Genomic DNA, 14,139 nt, shown 5'->3' with positions numbered 1-14,139 from the left:
TTCGCCTTCATCAGAGCAAAGTAGAATTCTACTTTGCTCTGATGAAGGCGAATTAGCCGAAAACGCGTTAAGCAGTTTCTATTTTTCATATGTGGTTATTCTGCATATATATATATATATATATATATATATATATATATATATATATATATATATATATATATATATATAAATATATATATATATATATATATATATATATATATATATATATATATATATTTATATATATATATATATATATATATATATATATATATATATATATATATATATATATATATATATATATATATATATATGCAGAATAACCACATATGAAAAATAGAAACTGCTTAACGCGTTTTCGGCTAATTCGCCTTCATCAGAGCAAAGTAGAATTCTACTTTGCTCTGATGAAGGCGAATTAGCCGAAAACGCGTTAAGCAGTTTCTATTTTTCATATGTGGTTATTCTGCATACTTGGATCAGTGTTTTTGTGATCATTGTTGCATATATATATATATATATATATATATATATATATATATATATATATATATATATATATATATATATATATATATATATATATATATATATATATATATATATATATATATATATATATATATATATATATATATATATATATATATATATATATATATATATATATGTCGTACCTAGTAGCCAGAACGCACTTCTCAGCCTACTATGCAAGGCCCGATTTGCCTAATAAGCCAAGTTTTCATGAATTAATATATTTTCTCTAATTTTTTTCTTATGAAATGATAAAGCTACCCATTTTATTATGTATGAAGTCAATTTTTTTTTATTGGAGTTAAAATTAACGTAGATGTATGACCGACATTATCAAAGCCCATGACATTACTCTAACAAGAGAAATGTTGAACAAGAATACTTGCATAATAGACAAAACCCAAGATTCAAGAAGATTACAAATTCTTGAGGCAATTCACATAAGAATAGAGCGACCTACCATGAACACCCAAATCACGGAACTATTTACTCTACCCACCATGAGAGTAAGGACAAGACAAGAACATATCGATGCCAACACAGAAGACAATGTCCAACATAACAGGCCAATTACACTGGATTAATCTTTGTGTTTAGGTAGGAGATGCCTCGTATGGGCCAATAAGCCTTCTGCAGCCCCTATGTTTATCCCTTATGTATCCCCCCATGTTTTCACCTTCATTGTATTATCACCTGACCTAATGCGGGTATAAAATCAACTAGTATTGTAAGATCTGTTCACTTGAGAATGAACCATGGAGGTTCGAAACGTCGTGCAAATTATACAAATAAGTGTAATACACTCTATAGTAAATCACTTCTTTTCTTCACCTTAAAAGTACGAAAATGAGTTTTGGAGAACTCCTATTTCAATTAAGCCCTGATGCTAAGAAAATAGTTAGAGGGATAGAAGCCCTAAACCAGAAAATAATAAATACAGAATATGCGGTCATATTCAATGAAACATGTTTGAAAGAAAACCTGCTGCCAGTATACACCAATATATATATATATATATATATATATATATATATATATATATATATATATATATATATATATATATATATATATATATATATATATATATATATTAGCATATTTTGGTAGCAGTCTTTCCTGTAGACATATATTATTAAATATGACCGAAAAAGTAAGATTAATAATTCTAACACGAATTTTCTCAATCTTTCGTACATTACGCTTCACTGTTGGAGGTAAATCAAAAATCACTTCTCCAAAATTCATTTTTATTTCTAGTCTGACGCGACACGGGCACGTTTCGTAAAACTTATTACATTTTCAAAGACTTCACAAATACACAACTGATTAGAACTTACGTATCTCTGATTTTATATCTACATTTGAGTGAGGTGGGAGGGGTGATGTGGCATTAACACAAGACAGAACAAGAGGGGATATTAATAGGATATTAAAAGTATCAACACAAGACAGAACAGAAACAATGGGTATTGAATAGAAGTGTTTGTAGAAAGCCTATTGGTCCATATTTCTTGATGCTTCTATATTGGAGCGGAGTCTTGAGGTGGGTAGAATATAGTTGTGCAATAATTGGCTGTTGATTGCTGGTGTTGACTTCTTGATGTGTAGTACCTCGCAAACGTCAAGCCGCCTGCTATCGCTGTATCTATCGATGATTTCTGTGTTGTTTACAAGGATTTCTCTGGCGATGGTTTGATTATGGGAAGAGATTATATGTTCCTTAATGGAGCCCTGTTGCTTATGCATCGTTAAACGCCTTGAAAGAGATGTTGTTGTCTTGCCTATATACTGGGTTTTTTGGAGCTTACAGTCCCCAAGTGGGCATTTGAAGGCATAGACGACGTTAGTCTCTTTTAAAGCGTTCTGTTTTGTGTCTGGAGAGTTTCTCATGAGTAGGCTGGCCGTTTTTCTGGTTTTATAGTAAATCGTCAGTTGTATCCTCTGATTTTTGTCTGTAGGGATAACGTTTCTATTAACAATATCTTTCAGGACCCTTTCCTCCGTTTTATGAGCTGTGGAAAAGAAGTTCCTGTAAAATAGTCTAATAGGGGGTATAGGTGTTGTGTTAGTTGTCTCTTCAGAGGTTGCATGGCTTTTCACTTTCCTTCTTATGATGTCTTCGATGAAACCATTGGAGAAGCCGTTATTCCACTTGGGGACTGTAAGCTCCAAAAAACCCAGTATATAGGCAAGACAACAACATCTCTTTCTAGGCGTTTAACGATGCATAAGCAACAGGGCTCCATTAAGGAACATATAATCTCTTCCCACAACCAAACCATAGCCAGAGAAATCCTAGTAAACAACACAGAAATCATCGATAGATACAGCGATAACAGGCGGCTTGACGTTTGCGAGGCACTACACATCAAGAAGTCAACACCAGCAATCAACAGCCAATTATTGCACAACTATATTCTACCCACCTCTAGACTCCGCTCCAATATAGAAGCATCAAGAAATATGGACCAACAGGCTTTCTACAAACACTTCTATTCAATACCCATTGTTTCGTGTTCTGTCTTGTGTTTATGAAATTAATACCCTATTAATACCACCTCTTGTTCTGTCTTGTGTTGATGAAATTAATACCCTATTAATGCCACCTCTTGTTCTGTCTTGTGTTAATGCCACATCACTCCTTCCACCTCACTCAAATATAGATATAAAATCGGAGATGCGTAAGTTCTATTCAGTTGTGTATTTGTGAACTAAAGTCTTTGAAAATGTAATAAGTTTTACGAAACGCGCTCGTGTCGCATCAGACTAGAAATAAAAATGAATTTTGGAGAATTGATTTTTGATTTACCTCCAACAGTGAAAAGAAATGTACGAAAGATTGAGAAAATTCGTGTTAGAATTATTAATCTTACTTTTTCGGTCATATTTAATAATATATGTCTACAGGAAAGACTGCTACCAAAATATATATATATATATATATATATATATATATATATATATATATATATATATATATATATATATATATATATATATATATATATGTCTTACCTAGTAGCCAGAACTCACTTCTCAGCCTACTATGCAAGGCCCAATTTGCCTATAAGCCAAGTTTTCATGAATTAATTGTTTTTCGACTACCTTACCCAACTTTTTCGGCTACCTAATCTAACCTAACCTATAAAGATAGGTTAGGTTAGGTTAGGTAGGGTTGGTTAGGTTCGGCCATATTTCTACGTTAATTTTAACTAAATAATAAAAAATTGATCTCATACATAATGAAATCGGTAGCTTTATCATTTCATAAGAAAAAAATTAGAGAAAATATAATAATTCATGAAAACTTGGCTTATTAGGCAAATCTGGCCTTGCATAGTAGGTTGACAAGTGCATTCTGGCTACTAGGTACGACATATGTATGCATATATATATATATATATATATATATATATATATATATATATATATATATATATATATATATATATATATATATATATATATATATATATATATGTATATATATATATATAATGCAACAATGATCACAAAAACACTGATCCAAGTATGCAGAATAACCACATATGAAAAATAGAAACTGCTTAACGCGTTTTCGGCTAATTCGCCTTCATCAGAGCAAAGTAGAATTCTACTTTGCTCTGATGAAGGCGAATTAGCCGAAAACGCGTTAAGCAGTTTCTATTTTTCATATGTGGTTATTCTGCATATATATATATATATATATATATATATATATATATATATATATATATATATATATATATATATATATATATATAAATATATATATATATATATATATATATATATATATATATATATATATATATATATATATATATATATATATATATATATATATATATATATATTTATATATATATATATATATATATATATATATATATATATATATATATATATATATATATATATATGCAGAATAACCACATATGAAAAATAGAAACTGCTTAACGCGTTTTCGGCTAATTCGCCTTCATCAGAGCAAAGTAGAATTCTACTTTGCTCTGATGAAGGCGAATTAGCCGAAAACGCGTTAAGCAGTTTCTATTTTTCATATGTGGTTATTCTGCATACTTGGATCAGTGTTTTTGTGATCATTGTTGCATATATATATATATATATATATATATATATATATATATATATATATATATATATATATATATATATATATATATATATTTATATATATATATATATATATATATATATATATATATATATATATATATATATATATATATATATATGTCGTACCTAGTAGCCAGAACGCACTTCTCAGCCTACTATGCAAGGCCCGATTTGCCTAATAAGCCAAGTTTTCATGAATTAATATGTTTTCTCTAATTTTTTTCTTATGAAATGATAAAGCTACCCATTTTATTATGTATGAAGTCAATTTTTTTTTATTGGAGTTAAAATTAACGTAGATGTATGACCGACATTATCAAAGCCCATGACATTACTCTAACAAGAGAAATGTTGAACAAGAATACTTGCATAATAGACAAAACCCAAGATTCAAGAAGATTACAAATTCTTGAGGCAATTCACATAAGAATAGAGCGACCTACCATGAACACCCAAATCACGGAACTATTTACTCTACCCACCATGAGAGTAAGGACAAGACAAGAACATATCGATGCCAACACAGAAGACAATGTCCAACATAACAGGCCAATTACACTGGATTAATCTTTGTGTTTAGGTAGGAGATGCCTCGTATGGGCCAATAAGCCTTCTGCAGCCCCTATGTTTATCCCTTATGTATCCCCCCATGTTTTCACCTTCATTGTATTATCACCTGACCTAATGCGGGTATAAAATCAACTAGTATTGTAAGATCTGTTCACTTGAGAATGAACCATGGAGGTTCGAAACGTCGTGCAAATTATACAAATAAGTGTAATACACTCTATAGTAAATCACTTCTTTTCTTCACCTTAAAAGTACGAAAATGAGTTTTGGAGAACTCCTATTTCAATTAAGCCCTGATGCTAAGAAAATAGTTAGAGGGATAGAAGCCCTAAACCAGAAAATAATAAATACAGAATATGCGGTCATATTCAATGAAACATGTTTGAAAGAAAACCTGCTGCCAGTATACACCAATATATATATATATATATATATATATATATATATATATATATATATATATATATATATATATATATATATATATATATATATATATATATATATATATATATATATATTAGTATATTTTGGTAGCAGTCTTTCCTGTAGACATATATTATTAAATATGACCGAAAAAGTAAGATTAATAATTCTAACACGAATTTTCTCAATCTTTCGTACATTACGCTTCACTGTTGGAGGTAAATCAAAAATCACTTCTCCAAAATTCATTTTTATTTCTAGTCTGACGCGACACGGGCACGTTTCGTAAAACTTATTACATTTTCAAAGACTTCACAAATACACAACTGATTAGAACTTACGTATCTCTGATTTTATATCTACATTTGAGTGAGGTGGGAGGGGTGATGTGGCATTAACACAAGACAGAACAAGAGGGGATATTAATAGGGTATTAAAAGTATCAACACAAGACAGAACAGAAACAATGGGTATTGAATAGAAGTGTTTGTAGAAAGCCTATTGGTCCATATTTCTTGATGCTTCTATATTGGAGCGGAGTCTTGAGGTGGGTAGAATATAGTTGTGCAATAATTGGCTGTTGATTGCTGGTGTTGACTTCTTGATGTGTAGTACCTCGCAAACGTCAAGCCGCCTGCTATCGCTGTATCTATCGATGATTTCTGTGTTGTTTACAAGGATTTCTCTGGCGATGGTTTGATTATGGGAAGAGATTATATGTTCCTTAATGGAGCCCTGTTGCTTATGCATCGTTAAACGCCTTGAAAGAGATGTTGTTGTCTTGCCTATATACTGGTTTTTTTGGAGCTTACAGTATGGGAGTATGGGTTCGAGTCACTTCTGGGGTGTGAGTTTTCAGTTGTATATAGTCCTGGGGACCATTCAGGCTTGTTTGCATTTGTGTTCCTCACGTGTGCCCCAAAGAATGAGGTGATTTGATAAAATGCTATGCCCAAGATTACCATCCGAGTGCCGGCGGGGAAGTGGTTCATATAGCCTCGGCTATCACTTCCTTATGTCCGGTCGTGATGGTCAAGCGGATTAAGGCGTCCCTGTACATACCAGTTGTGGGAGTATGGGTTCGAGTCACTTCTGGGGTGTGAGTTTTCAGTTGTATATAGTCCTGGGGACCATTCAGGCTTGTTTGCATTTGTGTTCCTCACGTGTGCCCCAAAGAATGAGGTGATTTGATAAAATGCTATGCCCAAGATTACCATCCGAGTGCCGGCGGGGAAGTGGTTCATATAGCCTCGGCTATCACTTCCTTATGTCCGGTCGTGATGGTCAAGCGGATTAAGGCGTCCCTGTACATACCAGTTGTGGGAGTATGGGTTCGAGTCACTTCTGGGGTGTGAGTTTTCAGTTGTATATAGTCCTGGGGACCATTCAGGCTTGTTTGCATTTGTGTTCCTCACGTGTGCCCCAAAGAATGAGGTGATTTGATAAAATGCTATGCCCAAGATTACCATCCGAGTGCCGGCGGGGAAGTGGTTCATATAGCCTCGGCTATCACTTCCTTATGTCCGGTCGTGATGGTCAAGCGGATTAAGGCGTCCCTGTACATACCAGTTGTGGGAGTATGGGTTCGAGTCACTTCTGGGGTGTGAGTTTTCAGTTGTATATAGTCCTGGGGACCATTCAGGCTTGTTTGCATTTGTGTTCCTCACGTGTGCCCCAAAGAATGAGGTGATTTGATAAAATGCTATGCCCAAGATTACCATCCGAGTGCCGGCGGGGAAGTGGTTCATATAGCCTCGGCTATCACTTCCTTATGTCCGGTCGTGATGGTCAAGCGGATTAAGGCGTCCCTGTACATACCAGTTGTGGGAGTATGGGTTCGAGTCACTTCTGGGGTGTGAGTTTTCAGTTGTATATAGTCCTGGGGACCATTCAGGCTTGTTTGCATATATATATATATATATATATATATATATATATATATATATATATATATATATATATATATATATATATATATATATATATATATATATATGTCTTACCTAGTAGCCAGAACTCACTTCTCAGCCTACTATGCAAGGCCCAATTTGCCTATAAGCCAAGTTTTCATGAATTAATTGTTTTTCGACTACCTAACCCAACTTTTTCGGCTACCTAATCTAACCTAACCTATAAAGATAGGTTAGGTTAGGTTAGGTAGGGTTGGTTAGGTTCGGCCATATTTCTACGTTAATTTTAACTAAATAATAAAAAATTGATCTCATACATAATGAAATCGGTAGCTTTATCATTTCATAAGAAAAAAATTAGAGAAAATATAATAATTCATGAAAACTTGGCTTATTAGGCAAATCTGGCCTTGCATAGTAGGTTGACAAGTGCATTCTGGCTACTAGGTACGACATATGTATGCATATATATATATATATATATATATATATATATATATATATATATATATATATATATATATATATATATATATATATGTATATATATATATATAATGCAACAATGATCACAAAAACACTGATCCAAGTATGCAGAATAACCACATATGAAAAATAGAAACTGCTTAACGCGTTTTCGGCTAATTCGCCTTCATCAGAGCAAAGTAGAATTCTACTTTGCTCTGATGAAGGCGAATTAGCCGAAAACGCGTTAAGCAGTTTCTATTTTTCATATGTGGTTATTCTGCATATATATATATATATATATATATATATATATATATATATATATATATATATATATATATAAATATATATATATATATATATATATATATATATATATATATATATATATATATATATATATATATATATATATATATATATATATATATATATATATATATATATATATGCAGAATAACCACATATGAAAAATAGAAACTGCTTAACGCGTTTTCGGCTAATTCGCCTTCATCAGAGCAAAGTAGAATTCTACTTTGCTCTGATGAAGGCGAATTAGCCGAAAACGCGTTAAGCAGTTTCTATTTTTCATATGTGGTTATTCTGCATACTTGGATCAGTGTTTTTGTGATCATTGTTGCATATATATATATATATATATATATATATATATATATATATATATATATATATATATATATATATATATATATGTCGTACCTAGTAGCCAGAACGCACTTCTCAGCCTACTATGCAAGGCCCGATTTGCCTAATAAGCCAAGTTTTCATGAATTAATATATTTTCTCTAATTTTTTTCTTATGAAATGATAAAGCTACCCATTTTATTATGTATGAAGTCAATTTTTTTTTATTGGAGTTAAAATTAACGTAGATGTATGACCGACATTATCAAAGCCCATGACATTACTCTAACAAGAGAAATGTTGAACAAGAATACTTGCATAATAGACAAAACCCAAGATTCAAGAAGATTACAAATTCTTGAGGCAATTCACATAAGAATAGAGCGACCTACCATGAACACCCAAATCACGGAACTATTTACTCTACCCACCATGAGAGTAAGGACAAGACAAGAACATATCGATGCCAACACAGAAGACAATGTCCAACATAACAGGCCAATTACACTGGATTAATCTTTGTGTTTAGGTAGGAGATGCCTCGTATGGGCCAATAAGCCTTCTGCAGCCCCTATGTTTATCCCTTATGTATCCCCCCATGTTTTCACCTTCATTGTATTATCACCTGACCTAATGCGGGTATAAAATCAACTAGTATTGTAAGATCTGTTCACTTGAGAATGAACCATGGAGGTTCGAAACGTCGTGCAAATTATACAAATAAGTGTAATACACTCTATAGTAAATCACTTCTTTTCTTCACCTTAAAAGTACGAAAATGAGTTTTGGAGAACTCCTATTTCAATTAAGCCCTGATGCTAAGAAAATAGTTAGAGGGATAGAAGCCCTAAACCAGAAAATAATAAATACAGAATATGCGGTCATATTCAATGAAACATGTTTGAAAGAAAACCTGCTGCCAGTATACACCAATATATATATATATATATATATATATATATATATATATATATATATATATATATATATATATATATATATATATATATATATATATATATATATATATATATATATATATATATATATATATATATATATATATATATATATATATATTAGTATATTTTGGTAGCAGTCTTTCCTGTAGACATATATTATTAAATATGACCGAAAAAGTAAGATTAATAATTCTAACACGAATTTTCTCAATCTTTCGTACATTACGCTTCACTGTTGGAGGTAAATCAAAAATCACTTCTCCAAAATTCATTTTTATTTCTAGTCTGACGCGACACGGGCACGTTTCGTAAAACTTATTACATTTCCAAAGACTTCACAAATACACAACTGATTAGAACTTACGTATCTCTGATTTTATATCTACATTTGAGTGAGGTGGGAGGGGTGATGTGGCATTAACACAAGACAGAACAAGAGGGGATATTAATAGGGTATTAAAAGTATTAACACAAGACAGAACAGAAACAATGGGTATTGAATAGAAGTGTTTGTAGAAAGCCTATTGGTCCATATTTCTTGATGCTTCTATATTGGAGCGGAGTCTTGAGGTGGGTAGAATATAGTTGTGCAATAATTGGCTGTTGATTGCTGGTGTTGACTTCTTGATGTGTAGTACCTCGCAAACGTCAAGCCGCCTGCTATCGCTGTATCTATCGATGATTTCTGTGTTGTTTACAAGGATTTCTCTGGCGATGGTTTGATTATGGGAAGAGATTATATGTTCCTTAATGGAGCCCTGTTGCTTATGCATTGTTAAACGCCTTGAAAGAGATGTTGTTGTCTTGCCTATATACTGGGTTTTTTGGAGCTTACAGTCCCCAAGTGGGCATTTGAAGGCATAGACGACGTTAGTCTCTTTTAAAGCGTTCTGTTTTGTGTCTGGAGAGTTTCTCATGAGTAGGCTGGCCGTTTTTCTGGTTTTATAGTAAATCGTCAGTTGTATCCTCTGATTTTTGTCTGTAGGGATAACGTTTCTATTAACAATATCTTTCAGGACCCTTTCCTCCGTTTTATGAGCTGTGGAAAAGAAGTTCCTGTAAAATAGTCTAATAGGGGGTATAGGTGTTGTGTTAGTTGTCTCTTCAGAGGTTGCATGGCTTTTCACTTTCCTTCTTATGATGTCTTCGATGAAACCATTGGAGAAGCCGTTATTCCACTTGGGGACTGTAAGCTCCAAAAAACCCAGTATATAGGCAAGACAACAACATCTCTTTCTAGGCGTTTAACGATGCATAAGCAACAGGGCTCCATTAAGGAACATATAATCTCTTCCCATAACCAAACCATCGCCAGAGAAATCCTAGTAAACAACACAGAAATCATCGATAGATACAGCAATAGCAGGCGGCTTGACGTTTGCGAGGCACTTCACATCAAGAAGTCAACACCAGCAATCAACAGCCAATTATTGCACAACTATATTCTACCCACCTCAAGACTCCGCTCCAATATAGAAGCATCAAGAAATATGGACCAATAGGCTTTCTACAAACACTTCTATTCAATACCCATTGTTTCTGTTCTGTCTTGTGTTGATACTTTTAATACCCTATTAATATCCCCTCTTGTTCTGTCTTGTGTTAATGCCACATCACCCCTCCCACCTCACTCAAATGTAGATATAAAATCAGAGATACGTAAGTTCTAATCAGTTGTGTATTTGTGAAGTCTTTGAAAATGTAATAAATTTTACGAAACGCGCCCGTGTCGCGTCAGACTAGAAATAAAAATGAATTTTGGAGAAGTGATTTTTGATTTACCTCCAACAGTGAAGCGTAATGTACGAAAGATTGAGAAAATTCGTGTTAGAATTATTAATCTTACTTTTTCGGTCATATTTAATAATATATATATATATATATATATATATATATATATATATATATATATATATATATATATATATATATATATATATATATATATATATATATATATATATATATATATATATATATTTATTTATTTATATAAGAGAGAGTGGGGTGTTTTGAGTGAGAGAGAATATATATATATATATATAAGAAAGAGGGGGTGTTTTGAGTGGGAGAATATATATTTATTTATATATTTATTTTTTTTTCCTAGGTGAGGGGGATAATGTCACATCCAGGTGATATTTGCAACATTTGTGGTTGGAGCTCATCACCACAATTCGTGCATACAACTTATTGCTGCCTCCTCTGTGGGGAAGCTGTATGTGTTCAATCTAGCGGAGTTCACAGAGATCCTGTGGTGGATGTAAGCCAATATTTATTTATTTATTTATATATTTATTCGTATTTATATAATATGAGAAATATTGAGATGGTTTCCCCTATCTTCATGGGGGTGTGGGGTGTAGGTGGGTGTATAATTATATGCTATTTCCTTGTTAGGAGGTAAACATCACCAGCCTACTGGAGAGAGTGGATTTGTATGCCTCATATTTGGCAACATCACCTTGAAGCCTCACCTCATTTTCACCTGCAGCAGTTGTGGGGTCACTTTATGTGAGCACTTGACCTCTGAACATCTACAATCATGTCCCCAAGGTGTGTGAATAAACCCTCTCTTCAGTTTTATTATCATAAGAAGCTTTCTTGAGACGTTATGTCATGGGGTTTAGTAGGGTGTGTGGGGTGTTGCCTTTTATTATTATTATTATTATTATTATTATTATTATAATTATTTTTTCCAGGGATGCTTCAGAGGCAGGTAAAGACATCTCAGGGGCAGGTAGGAGAGGAACTTCATTCCAAAGCCCAATGTAACAATAGCCCCTTAGGTGGTGGTGGGGGGGGTTAGACAGCCCAATGCAAATGGGGGGAGGAAGAGTTGAGTGATGATGGTGATGGTGGTGGTGGTGACATCCCTCAGGAAGGTCCAAGTGGTCTTAGACCCCATGACAACAATCGAGATAGTGATGGAAATTCCTCAGAAGGGGGGTATGTTATAGACATCCCTCACTTAATTAATAGGGTTGGGGCCTTGGGGGATCTCTTTACTAGAATGGAATATTCCATCCCCCCAGCCTTTGCCACAGATACTGTAGGTCTCCTAAGCAACTTTAGAAAACTTTTCTCTAACGAAATAAAGAATTACATGAATTCTCTGGCGGGTCATGGCAATTTTACTTCATCATTCAAAATCCTCCTTGAAGTGAAGGTAACACTTTTAAAACAACGTCTCACAGAAGATGACTATAGGGAACACTTCATAACGACTCCTGCTAGGCTAGTAACTCTTGAGGAGGTGGGTGATCTTATTGATAGTTGGGTGGGTTATATGATTACACGTCTGGAGGATCTCCTTTCAGAAACAGAGGGGAGTGGTTTTACATTATTTAATGTTGATTTCCTCAAAATCGTTATCTGTAATGGTAGTGTAAGGTCAGTTTTGGGGGATTATGTCCCTTATCCCCCCTTTTTAAGGGGGCGACATGAGGTCTTTAACCCAAACCCCAATGGTAACAATGGAACATGCATTATTCAATGCATTGCCGCTTTTCGGGCGTCACAACAAGGATGGAAATGGAAACGTATAGGAAGACTTGTAGAGTCTCACTCTAGGGTTAGGAAAATGGTCAAATACGAGCAATTATCTTTCCCTCTCTCATGGGAGGATATCTCTAAATTGGAAAATAGGAATAAACTCTCCATTTTTTTGTATTCAATTCACAAACATACAGACGGTGCCTATCACGTCTTTCTTTGCCGTCGCGGTAGCAGACAGTACTGAGACATAGTTCCATTATTATTATTGGGAGATTCTCATGTAAGTCTTATTAAAGAATTAAATAAGTTTTTTACAGAACTTTACTCGCAGCCACAGGCGAAAGACAGTCTTCTGTAGAAGCTGTCTTTCTGAATATCAAAATTCCAGTGAGCTGACTCATCACTCTTTTTCCTGCGACATCACGCAGAAAATTATTTATCCCCAGGAGGGAGACACCCTTTATTTTAAAAATACAGGGAAAGGTTACCCCCCTTTCCACATAGGCTTTTTCGATTTTGAGTGCGTCCTAAGCACTGAGGATTGTCTAGGTTCTGTTACAGCCATACATAGGCCTATAGCATACAGCTATATAATTGTTGATAGGAACCACTCCGTCATTGATAAATTTACTTATTTTGGGGGGACAGTGTCACTCATTTCATGGAGGGAGTTGCCACCAAATGGGAAATTATCAGATCCAGCTTACCCAAATATGAAATAGACATGTCTCTTGAGGATATGGTTCATTTTAGGAGACAGACTCGCTGTCAGTTTTGTGAGGAGGTATTTACACCCTCCAATTTCGAGGTTCAATATCATGATCACCTTAGGGAAAAGCTCAATTATATTGGAGCTCTATGTAATTACTGCAACCTCCGCCACAAGAATGCTCTAGAGAGTTTAGTCCTAATTGCCCACAATATGTCTTATGACATGGGCTTAATTTTGAGGGAGTTTGCCATGGGTTCAAATATTAAGAGCAATATCCTCATGA

Source organism: Procambarus clarkii, chromosome 54, assembly GCF_040958095.1.
Source record: "Procambarus clarkii isolate CNS0578487 chromosome 54, FALCON_Pclarkii_2.0, whole genome shotgun sequence".
In the NCBI taxonomy this organism is placed as follows: Eukaryota; Metazoa; Arthropoda; class Malacostraca; order Decapoda; family Cambaridae; genus Procambarus; species Procambarus clarkii.
The sequence above is the reverse complement of the archived record's forward strand: the minus strand, read 5'-3'. Positions refer to the sequence as shown.